The sequence below is a fragment of the Thermobia domestica genome, chromosome 2, assembly GCF_964235325.1.
Source record: "Thermobia domestica chromosome 2, izTheDome1.hap1.1, whole genome shotgun sequence".
In the NCBI taxonomy this organism is placed as follows: Eukaryota; Metazoa; Arthropoda; class Insecta; order Zygentoma; family Lepismatidae; genus Thermobia; species Thermobia domestica.
Window position 1 is genome coordinate 345,357,844 of NC_137455.1, and position 13,309 is coordinate 345,371,152.

The window sequence follows — 13,309 nt, forward strand, 5'->3', positions numbered from 1 at the left end:
AAAGAAGGAAGTTGATGATATTAAAACGTGTAACACAAAATTAGAGAACGATTTGGGGAAGTCATTGAATGTTGCACACGAAAAATTGGATGAAAACTCAAAATTACTGAAAAATCAAAATGAGGAAATAATTAAATGTAGGACTACTATTGAAGCGCTCAAAAATGAAAATTCTTTATTGAAAAAACAGGTTGACAAGTTAAAGTTACAATTAGATGAAGTAGACCAATATGGTCGGAGAAATACTATTGAGTTACCTGGTATACCCATTCTTCAGAATGAGGATGTCAATTCTATTGTCAAAAACGTTGGTTCTGCATTAGATCTTAATGTAACAGACGATATGATAGATATTTGCCATAGAATGAAAAAAATACCTACTCAGCCTAACCCATGTATAATAGTTAAATTTGTAAGAAGATGTGATAAAAATTCTTTTATGAAAAAAAGAAAAGTTAAAAGGAATTTAAATTGTAGTGATATTGGTTACACAACTGGTGGAACTATTTATGTGAATCAGAATTTAACATCACATAGGAAAATGGTATTCAAAGAGGCAAAGAGGGTTAAGAGAGAAAAGAATTATGACTTTGTCTGGATAGATTATGCGGGTAATGTTAAGAGAGAAAAGAATTATGACTTTGTCTGGATAGATTATGCGGGTAATGTTAAGAGAAAAAAGAATTATGACTTTGTCTGGATAGATATATGCGGGTAATGTTAAGAGAGAAAAGAATTATGACTTTGTCTGGATAGATTATGCGGGTAATGTTAAGAGAGAAAAGAATTATGACTTTGTCTGGATAGATTATGCGGGTAATGTTAAGAGAGAAAAGAATTATGACTTTGTCTGGATAGATTATGCGGGTAATGTTAAGAGAGAAAAGAATTATGACTTTGTCTGGATAGATTATGCGGGTAATGTTAAACTGAAAAAGAGAGCGAGTAACACCTATGTGTATACACTTGGTACTATTGATGAAGTTAATGCTTTGCTTTAGATACAAAAATGAATCTTAGTCAAACGTTGTCAATTTATTATCAAAATGTTCAAGGGTTGAGATCAAAATTGAATGAATTATATACAAGTGTCCTTGTCTCTCATTTTGATATGATTTTACTTACAGAAACCTGGCTGTTGGAAGGTATATTTGATAGTGAATTTATAGATCATAGGTATAATGTGTATCGACAGGATAGAAAGAATAAAAATGGGGGAGGAGTTCTAATAGCAGTTTTAAAAGATTTCCAGGTTGAAAATATACCTATACACATTGATTCATTAGAGATTGTATGTATTAGGTTAAGTTTATTATACAAAACCTATTACATATTCTTAGTATATATACCACCAAAAACAAAAATTGATAAATATAATGAATTCTTTTTAAAAATTGAAAGCATTGTTACTTGTAGTAGTAGGCATAATAACTTGATTATTTTGGGAGATTTTAACATACCAGCGATTACTGGTTGTGATTATGATTTACTACAGGGTGATTCAATATGTATTTCGTTAGCAAATTTCCTTTCTTTATTTGACTGAAACTATTTAATAATGTAAAAAATGATAATGGGAAGACTTTGGATTTAGTTATAACTGATATTCAAAATGGAATTACGGTAAATAAATCTGAATTTCCACTGCTACCTGAAGATACACATCATCCCTCATTAAAATGTGAATGCTTGTTAAAAAAGCCCATACCAAAGGTTTTATTAAGCCCAGTTACTGTATATAATTACAATAAGGCAGATTTTTAAATATATACAAAATGCTACAGCTACAAAATTGGAAAAGTTTACTAGAATGTAATAATGTTGATGATGCTGTTAAACAATTTTATGATATTCTTAAGTATATTATTGATAAAAATGTGCCTAAGAAAAGAATGTTTAAAAAGAACAGATATCCAAGTTGGTTTACCTCTGAAGTTATTAATATTTTAAAAGAAAAAGAATATTATAGGAGGCATAAAAATGAATCGGACTATAACTATGACAAATATGTTAATTTACGTAGACAATCAAAAAGTAAAATATCTCAAGCTTACAAATCATACATAATGCAAGTTGAGGATACAATAAAAGGTAATGCTCAATCGTTCTGGAATTTTACTAAACGTAAAAAGAGAAATAATAACACAATCAATTGTATGTATTATAATAATCAACAGTTGAATACTAGTAATTCTATTGTAGATGGTTTTGCACGATATTTTAGAAGTGTATATCCCGTTCACTCTGCTACATACAATTTTCCTCAAGCAGGTAAATTGGATGTTTCTCACCCGTTATTAATTGATGTAATTACAGATAACGAAATTTTAATCTCTATAAATAAGTTAAAATCCTCGAAATCAAGTGGTCCTGATATGATTTCAATTTATATCTTTAAGGGGTGTGCTGATGTATTAATAACACCTCTTGCTCACATATATAATCTTATTTTAAGACCATCCACTTTTCCGGCAATTTGGAAGACTAGTAAGGTATGTCCAATACTTAAAAAAGGTAATCCAGACAAAATAGAAAATTACAGGCCGATATCTTTGATTTCAGGCCTAGCTAAAATATTTGAACAGATATTATATACAAAAATTTTCAACCATGTAAAACCATACATTTCGATTTATCAGCATGGATTCTACGCAGGACGGTCTACCACTACGAATTTATTTACATTTATTCAAGACATTTTCGACTATCTTAATAACAAATCTACAGTTGATGCTATATACACAGACTTTGCAAAGGCTTTTGATAGACTTGACCACGATATACTGCTAATGAAATTATCAAATATGGGTTTTTCTGACAAATTGTTGATGTTGCTATGCTCTTATTTACAAGGTAGGAAGTAGTACGTAACATTCAATCAAACTAACTCAATAGTATATGACATAACTTCAGGTATACCCCAAGGCTCTAATCTTGGCCCATTATTGTTTTTGTTATTTATAAATGATTTGCCTATTGTCATTAGATATTCAAAATGTCTATTATATGCAGATGATATGAAAATATATAAGGAGATAAGAAATAGTAATGATGTATCACAACTGCAAGCAGATTTGGATAACTGTTATGCATGGAGTATTAAAAATAAGTTACCATTCAATATCAATAAATGTGTATCAATTTCGTTTTCGAGAAAGGTCTCTAATTACGATCATGACTACAAAATTAACAATATTATTATACAAAAAGTGTATGAAGTAAATGATTTAGGTATACTTGTAAATAGTAAATTATGTTTCAAACAACATATTGACAATATTGTAAACGTTGCATTTAAATCTCTTGGTTTTTTAATACGAAATACAAGGGAGTTTAAACAGATTAAAGCTTATACAACCCTATTTAACAGTATGGTTCGAAGTAAAATTGAATATCTCTCTATTATATGGTCGCCTTACTATAAGTGTTATGAAAAGAAAATTGAACGTATTCAGAAGAAATTTTTGAGATATTTGTATTATCAAATTTATAAGCAAAATTCCATTAGAGAGAACATATCTTATAAGGAATTATTAAATACATATAACTATTCTATGTTATCTGTAAGACGGGAGATTTCCCTGTTAATTTTTTTGTTCAAGCTAGTAAATGGCACTGTAGATAATCAGGAATTACTGAGTAAATTACATTTTAATGTAAAAAAGACCTATCTTCGTAACAGGGTGCCATTCCATCTTACAAGAGCTAAAACCGAAGCATACTTGAATTCACCACTAATGAGAATGTGTAAAACTTTCAATAATTTATCGGCAACCAATATTGAGTTAGATTTTTCATCATCTTTTTCATCTTATATAAAAACAATTAAATCTATTGTAATATATGCAGCGTGTGAGCAAATACTAAGCCTTGTTGTGAAAATATTTAAGTTGAATATTATATTTTCAAATTATCTTGTACGCTATGGAGCTACATTATTATTTTTTTTAACTGTTATTTATCTGTTCTCTTTTCTCTTTTTCTTTTCCTTTTTTATATTATACTCACTGATATTTTACTAATGTGTAAACCTATTGTAATTGGGATTTATTTCCTGTAATAGGTACAAATAAATAAATAAATAAATAAATAATGCCCTCTATATATTGTGAACTATAATATTGGTACACAATTTTCGAAGTTAGCCAAGAAATAAAGTGGAAAGTTGTTTCTCTCATTTCTGTTTGTTCTAGGCTATCTTTCAGAACAGTTGAAAAGATAGATTTGAAGTTGAGCGCCGCTTTTGGTACTGAGGCTATATGAGACGTGGAGGGCCCACAGTCCACTCCAAAGACGAGGACGCTAACCATACTGCCATGGGGGAGCTCTTCACATTTGAAAACAAGAATATATTTATTAAGCTAAAATTTTAAACAGTAGAGGAGCATGGCAGTATGGTTACACTTCGAGCTCTTGACATATGAACTTTATATCAACTAATTCTGGACATACTGTACAAGTAAGTTTAACTTTTAAACGCCGGAGGACGCAATTGCTCGTCAACGCTTTAAATCTTAATAGTTAGCCTCTAATTAAGCTAGGAACATAATTTTGGTATCAATGTATTCATTAAGAATAAAGCTTGCCGCCAATGTGCATTTTATGTATGTGAAGGTACCACGGCGAGAGGAGAATGGTAAATTTCGTGTTTTTGCGTCAGGTTTTATTGAGGACTTTCCCCCCTTGGAGGTACAGTCATAAAAATTGGTGTGAAGAAATGAAGTATTCCACTACATGCTAATACCCTACAAAAGTACTTCTTATTTTGGGGAGAGTAGGGGAGGGGAAAGTTGGACAATTTTTTGAATCTTAATTTTTTGACGTAAAGTAAAGTTATTTTCTGGACGGTTCTGTATAAGAGAAGATATCTTTTCACTGAATTGGTCTAGAAGCATAATTGCTCAAATGTTACCTTGTTGGAATCTGTGATCCATAAGCTTTCCAGCGATGTATGAATCATGACTCTGTGATAATTAGGGAGGTCACCAGGGCTAACAACGTGAAGGTTTGCAATAGCACTTCGAAAATGCTATACAGGGCCTTTTTATAGGAATTTTGTTCTGAATTTTTATCTCGCTTTGTGTTGCAGCAATGGCTACAATGCTTTTATATTATTGTCATAACTGTACTGCGTACACATTAGCTTAATTTTGTCATCGTTGGGTGACTGTAGGAGTTGCCAGCGCCTCCAAAATTCTATTTTTTAATATTTTTTAGGAGTTTTGTTTCTTCTTCTTCTTCTACGAATAGGGAGAAAATTGCAAAAATGTTAGTTCGTTGGAATTAGAGTTCCATAAACTTCCCAACGAGGTATCAATCATTACTCTGTGATAATTAAGGGGGTCACCAGAGCCCCCAGTGAGAGTCTACGATTTCGTTCAAATCCCCCTCCAGGCCTATATCCACGGGGGGGATAGGGTGGGCCAGCCCCCCCCCCTAAAATTTTCACGGTAGGCTTTCAAATGAACTATAATATGGTTGGTTCGGGCCCCCTAACTTTTACTGGGCATCCGTATATTTGGGCTTGGCTACCGGACTGTACCCTGCCCGATGTATAAAGGTTAAAGCTTTACAACGTCAACATGTGTACCATTTTAGGTAACTTATTCAAACAATATTACTTAGGAGGAAGTCATGTCACTGGGTGTATCACAAAACCCATTGAACTTACACGAAAAACATTCTTTCAGGGAGAAAGCTGTCCCCTTCGCTCTCCCCGCAGATACAGTACTGAATATAAGTCAAAAGACGAATACGATGTGGAGAGAATTTTGTTTTGTTAGTATGATATTATAAATGCATAGTTTGAATTACTGTACACAGCCAAGAAATATGATATATGGCAGTTTCTTGTATCACAAAAAATTCTGTCTTGAATACAAGGTAGAATCAGAAGATTTTGGTTTAAGTTCTGCACCAAGGTAAAAAATGGCAACATAGACCTGCGCGGTCAGTTACAACGAGCAGAATCCTTCATATGTTAGTGTGATAAGAAGCATTGTCCTATATTTCTCAATAAGTCTGCAACCGATTGCAACTCTGACCACATAGATATATTACCAAATCTGCAATTTTATCTTGGATTGTTGGCAATGGCACCGACTTTCCAAAATGTATGTGGGTGCGTATGCGGTTTGTGTTACATATTTTCAAGGGAGTCTCGATACTTTTTGATTGATTTCCTTAAAATCTTTTTATGAACACTGGCATACGAGACTGTGTTCGATTTTATTCACAATATAGTTTAATCTTTCATTGTGGGCTCTGCCTTTGACTAGGCCAGAGACAGGCAAAGAAGTTGCAAGTGTGTTGCTTGGTTGTATTTGCACAAACACATTTGAAATAAACAATTGCGTTTTAGAAGTTAGAAATTTTAACTTCCATCTCAATGTTTTAATTGCTTATTAATTTTTGATAATGGCAAATGAGAAATATTTATTGTATTTTGTTTCTATCAAACTAAAAATCTTGTGGGTGCTTGGGCGTCGCACCCACAAGATTTTTTGTGGGGATGCTTGGATTTTTTGTTGTCGGCGCGCATGACTGTCGGTGTTAAGCTGTCCAGACTGTCGGTAGCGAGTTCTGCTTCAAAGTTTTAGGGCATCTGTGGGAGAAAATTCGGCAAAAGTAACTCCTCTCCTAACACTTGATTTTCTATCCGGAAACTTATTCTTTTAAAGTTTAACGTCCTGGGATTATACTCCGATGCTAAAGGAGACGGTGATGATGTTAATAAACGAAATTGCGAAATAAAGAAAGTGAGAGAAAACAGGAGAATCTGGAGAAAACATGCGTAGGCAGGTTTTGTCTTGCACAAATCTCACTCAACTCCAGCTAGAACCTAATTAGGGACCCAACACGGAAATAACAAGGTTTCTCTTGCGAGGTCACTCTATTCGCCTGATTTCATTTCTGAGGGCTTCAATATCTTCCCAAATATAGAGTTCCAACTCAATGATTTTAAGACCATTGCAGAGAGACAGCGCTAATTGCAGAAAGTGCTTCAGACACTTCTTCAAAACTTCGTGGACATATTCCAGAAGTTGCAGTAATACTAAGTGCACATCATTGTTGAGGAACGGGACTATTTTGAGGTTGATAACGTCTAAATATAAATAAATGAAGTACTTGTTTGTAAACAGTGGCGTATTTAGGGGGGATTTATTAATAACTATAATAGAATAAGGTTTAAGGTGAAAAACCTAATAGTCATACAGGTAATGAACTAAAAAAAAAAGAATAAATGAAATGAAGTGAAAATAGAAAAGTTAAATTCAATTCATAGAAAATTCATACAGGTGAGATCACCTATGTTAGTTATGTTGTAATTGTAGTATTATGAGTACTGTGTGTTTGTAAAGTGTGTTGTATCTACGTTATCATGTATGTATTAAAAATGTTTCTCTTTTATTTCCAGAATAAAGGATACGCATATAAGAAGAAGAAAACTAAGACCTGAGATAAGCATTTTAGGACTCAGGTCATAAAAGCCCCACCCCCTAGCACTTGGGTATACAAAACGAAAAGAGATATGAGATAAACAAAAAAAAAAAAAGGAGAGAGATTATCACAGAGTTAGGGGCAGATGCGTTTGCTGGTAAGTCCGTAAGAAAACGGCAAGAGCAGGGGTAGTGGAGAAATTTTAAAAAAAAGAAGGGGGATTTTTTACCCCCCCCGAAATCTTACTATAGTCAAGTATATGAAATATCTTGCAGAATTTTCACATTTTCAGGCAAAGCCCTCCCCCCCCCCCGAAAGTTAGCAAAGTCCCTCCCGAAACAAAATCGTAAATACGCCACTGTTGTAAACAGATCTAGTCTCAAAGGTTTTGAATGCTTCCTTGTATGTGAATTAAACGAATCTTTTCCAACTGAGTTTAGACGGAAAAGATTGCAAAACAACTTTATCCAATAAAACAAGATCGGCGCGCAGTACGCACTCAGCTTATTATGTGAAGCCTTGATGACTTCCATTATCTGCTTTTGTTCGCCAGTTATTTTCAAACTACGTTGCTAACCAACTTATTGATCAAAACATTCCTGCTCTGTGTGTCGTAAGAGAATCTTCTATTCCTTTCTATTTTAACTTTGTGGTAATTTCTATTTCCTCCGTTTGTGCATACCGCACTTGAGTACATTTTGATTTAAAATTTCTGCCGCGATTTAAAAATGAAATGAAATCTTTAAGTTTAACATCCCACGATTATGCTGGTTAGGCTAAAGGAGACGGTGATAATGAGAAATGAGTGCGATGGTGGACTGAAGAAAATGGGAGGAAACGGGAGAACTCCAAGAAAACCCACGAGCACGGTGTTTGTCCACAAAGTCCACACGGCGCGAGCTGAGATCGAACTAGGGACCCCAAGCACCGGAGGTGAACGCTCTACCACTGAGCCACCGCGCCCCCTGCCGCGATTTAAATATATGTATAGAATTGTAATACTATAGTACGTGTTACCCACCTGTTGATATGTTACTTGTATGTCTCATCTGTACACACTGCTTAAGGCTTCTTAAACTAGTCGACGGTGAAATTAAGGGAGGAGCAGCAAGTTTCCCTTAAATGGAGTCCTATATTTGCTTTTAAAATGTTCTTTATTGATTCGTGCAAATCTTCAATATAGTTTTTCTAACTATACGCTCGGTTTACATAAAGTTTAACTTTTTTTCAAAAACATGATAAACTTCAAACCCTAAATTTTATGGTCCGCAACTTCTTAACCAAAGGTTTGTACAGAAAAATATATCACATTAGCACTAACAGCTTAGTTACATTAGAATTTTCCTGGGATGCAGGGGCACACCCAGAAATTTTTGCTGAGAGGGGTCCAAGCTTTTCTGGAGGAGGGGGCCACTGCGTCTAAATACAAGTATTTACAGGGTATTATTTTGCACCTGAAAAGACGATAAGTAATCGTAAAATACTGTCATCTATATTTTCAGGGGGGAAATTATAGTGCTAGAATGTTTTTTTTTTAAAAAAAGAAAACAAATGAAGTGAATACAGATGAAGTGTAAGATCTAATTTTGATCCTACATCAGTCATTTCTGTGTTAAACAAATATAGTTTTATTGAGAAAGTGTACTAATGTATGTTGAGTTAGGAATTTTGGAGTTGGGGACCCGGACCGGTGGACCTCGCGTGGGTGCGCACTTGGGAAGCGTTAATATTTGGGCTCCATTGCAAATATTTCATACTCCAGTAATAATTATTGTTTAAATTGTTACATTAATACCTTTGTGGACCTCTCGTGTTGCAAAAGGATTTCAATCACTTCTACATAAATTTAAGAGGCCTCATCCCGGCGAAATTAAAATACCGTTAATTTTACAGTACTTATGTGATATCTTCAAATAGATAAAAGATAATTGAAATGTGGAACAAGAGCGTCCTAGGCAATATCATTTTACATGAGATACCGTTATCACGCTCATTTATCTGCTTTCGATTTCGAGCCACTTAGAAAATCGGCCGCGTTTCTAAACGGCTAGAAACGGAAAGCCACTAGGTGACTTGTGACAACGGTATCTCATGCAAAATAATATTGTCTAGGAAGCTCTTGTTCCACTTTTCGATTATCTTTTATCTATTTGAAGATATCACATAATTACTGTAAAATTAGCGGTATTTTAATTTCGCCGGGATGAGGCCTCTTAAGGAAAAAAAAAATCAGGATATAACTTTTGTACATAAATTCACAAAACGAGACGGGGAAAGCTTTCTTTGAGAGACGAAACGAGAAGGAATTTTTCGACTATCACTATCGAGACGGTAAGACGTTACCAAAATAAACACTAATCGAATCAGTTAATTTCTAATTCATTCCGAAGAAAATGTAGTCCCGGATTCGCTTCCTGGTAGGAAATCAAAACACATTTAATTTTACAATCACTTTTCATTAATTATCCGTCGTCTTTAACCGAAAGGATATACTTATGGGAGGTTAAAAAAAAAATCCATTTCCTTTGAAAGAAAAGACACATTTCTCTGCATAAATCAATTGGATAAAATCGAATAAATATTGGAATTGCACTCGACGATGTTAAATAAGGGAATTTATGCTCTCTTGCGACAGATTAAGATATTATTTTATACGAATATATTCTCTAATTTACATTTTTGTGATGTTAAAAGAGAGGTTTCGAATATCATCTTCGTCGACAGTAAATAATATTTTTCCTTGATGAAAACAGTACAAACTTTAATACAAAAACGATGACAAAGTACTTTTTCTTATACTGATATAGATGTAATTTTGTAATGCCTTAATATTTACGTGTTTACTTTGCTAACATAATAATTTATGTGTGCTCTTTCTTTTAAAATCTTTTGACATCTATACTCAGAATAATTTATAAATCTGAAAGTTATTTTAAAAACTATATATATAACTGAGAGTACTAAGTTTATTTAAGTTTCCGAAATGTTGGTATTTTAATATTTATGTTTATGAATTCACCCACGGAATTATTGCTTCCGTATACAAATGATAGATTTTCTTTTCGTTTCATACATCATATTGATTTATCAGTGTTTACCATAGATTTTTTAAAGGTTATACTGTAGTGGATTTGAATATCATTTCAAAAATCTAGCAAAACAAATTAATCATGTTAGGGGAAGGCGGGACAGAATGGGACCTATGGAACAGAGAGAGAAAATGGCAATCTTAGAAGGAAACTTGCTACCTCAATAAAAGAACTCTGTGTTAAGTCAAAAAGCAAAATCATCTATTTTTTCTGCTGAGCATATAACATCTAATTTGCCTCAATGATAACACAAAAAATAGAATATATTTAAACTGATGCTTTTTCCAAAACGTTTCTGCACATACTTTTCTACTTTTTACAAAATTCCTTCTTTATAATTGAAACTATCCACTATTAATGACTTTTCTACGTATTATATTTGAATTGTGTATGAAAAACATGTTTATATATGTCTGGCCCCAAAACTTAACAAGTTAAATGTTCAGGTTTGGCCATAAAGAAAAATGATATCATGCGATACGGACTGTTGTCCATATCAACTATACCTATTTATAAATGTTGTCGTTATAAGGATACGTGTCAGGTTCTTTACTGCTTAAAATACTATCTGTGTCTCAGTTGGTAGTAATACGGTACATGGCACCAGATCAAAGCATTAAAAAAGTGATTCTTCATGCTGCAGCAGGATGGTACATTTTATTTGCCTGATTCAATGATCATCTATCTCTTTATAGAGAAAAATAAGTCTTGAGTAATCCATAAACTCCTAGGAAATTAGGAGAGTACATAGAGTTTGTGACTTAAGGTACTACTAAGGATTTTTTTAATATATAGAAATTCGACATGGACAAGATGAAATGGAAGCTGCAATTATTACATTAAGATGTCCATATCTCGAAATTTCTTAAATTTTGAGACCTGAAATTTGATATTTAGACTTTCCATTTAAAATAATTAAAAGCTCGTGCTTCAGCGTTTTGTTTTTAAATATTTGACCCAGAAGGGAATAAAAGAAATGGAAAGAAGACGAGGTGGTATTTGAAATTATTATAAATAGATATCCGTATGTCAGAATCCTTTAAGGTTAGAGACATTACATTTAGTATTAACACCTTTCATTTTAAATACTTAAACCGGAGTCAGACTTTTTCTACGTTTGATCTAAAATGGATGAAAACGATGGCTGATTAAGATTTCCGTATAACATGTCGATTTGCCACCTGTTCCGAATTAGGCGGAACATTTCGAATTTTCTTTTTTTAAAAATAAGAACAATAAGGGCCCGAATCACGTCTTACATAGGAACGCATTATGTGATGGAGGAGCGCCAAATTATCCGAAACAGTTACAAAATAGTGATTGACATTTGTAAATTTCAATGATTTTGTTGAGAACAGTGTTCGTCGCCATTGAACGGTGTTATCCTTTTCCTTTCACAGGTTCAGGTTTTAGTGTTTCATAACTGCTATTCAACTAACCTACAACAAGCTAACGCCACGAATTTTCTGTTTCGTGTGCTTTTAGTTAAAATTTTCCTTGCAATTTTGAACCATGAATGATTGAAGCAAATCAAAACGAAACCTGAATAACCGAAACTAACCAAAGCTAAAGTTAGAAGTGGTAAGCGAAGAAAAGAAAAATTTTACTGTTGCGAACACCACCTCCCAATTTCCCGATTTTATTACAGCTAGATGTATCAACGCATCGAAATTTTATTGGGGGCTCTTCCCTCCCTCTTGAAGATTATTAATAAAATACTTTATTAAAGGATTACTTTTAGTGCTGGTATCGAACATAGAAAGCAGAAGAAAAGAGTGTAAACGGGCGACAAAGAAGATATATCCTCCCTCACAGTGATAAGGTAAGGATTCATTATTTTCAGTATTTATAAATAGTACGAAATTTGCAAAATTTAACACTTTAATGGTACTACATTTGCGCAGTAATACATACGTGTTTAGTAAAGAACAACGAAAGCATGGAAATAAATATTTTTCAATAACATTACGGGAAATAACACAGCTTTTTGGGGTAGGGAATAATTGTAAAGGGATTTGTGTGTCTGTGCTGGCGCCCACATTAAAAGACTGTCAGTGATCGAACTATCATTCATTGATTGATTTTGTACATATCATATTTTTCACCGAACAATGATGTTGAGCGCCTATTTTTGTCCGTGCTGTTTGGGTTTGTGAGATTTAGTGTATTACGGGAAAGGACAGAGACCTTTGCAATATTATGTGTTTATATTGCGTCCCAAGAAACAATGCTCTAAAGAACCAGCAACTGACTATTCTGTGTTTTGCTGAATCAGCACTTTGTAAATGTGATATAATTTATATAAATGTTTTTGCGTTCTGTAATAAATGTGTGAGAGACTTTTTTCCTGACTCTTCCCACTATCTCATACCACACCTCCCGTGACGTCTGGGACTCGCTTCTTGGCTCACCTGTAATAGTCACCGAGCCCTGAGCCCGATCTTAAATAGGACCCGAGACTTCCGCTTTGGAGAGGTGGCTGTTGGAGTTGGATTGCGAGCTGGCGGATGGCCGTTGCATTTAGCCAATGGACCTTGGTCTGATCCACAAGAGGGAAATTCGACAACGGTACGAGACCAGCTGACGACAACAGCTCTTGAGAGAGTAAGGAGCCAAGCCTTTGGATACAAGACCTGATCTTCGAGGAGTGACAGCTTTACACCCAGACGTCGTAATAAAGGTATTCCCATCACTCTCCTAATCTCCTTCTCAAACCCAGTCTCTCTTTTCTAGGAAATCATCTTGCTAATTCTTTAATGTATAACCATGCTTTTATCTCA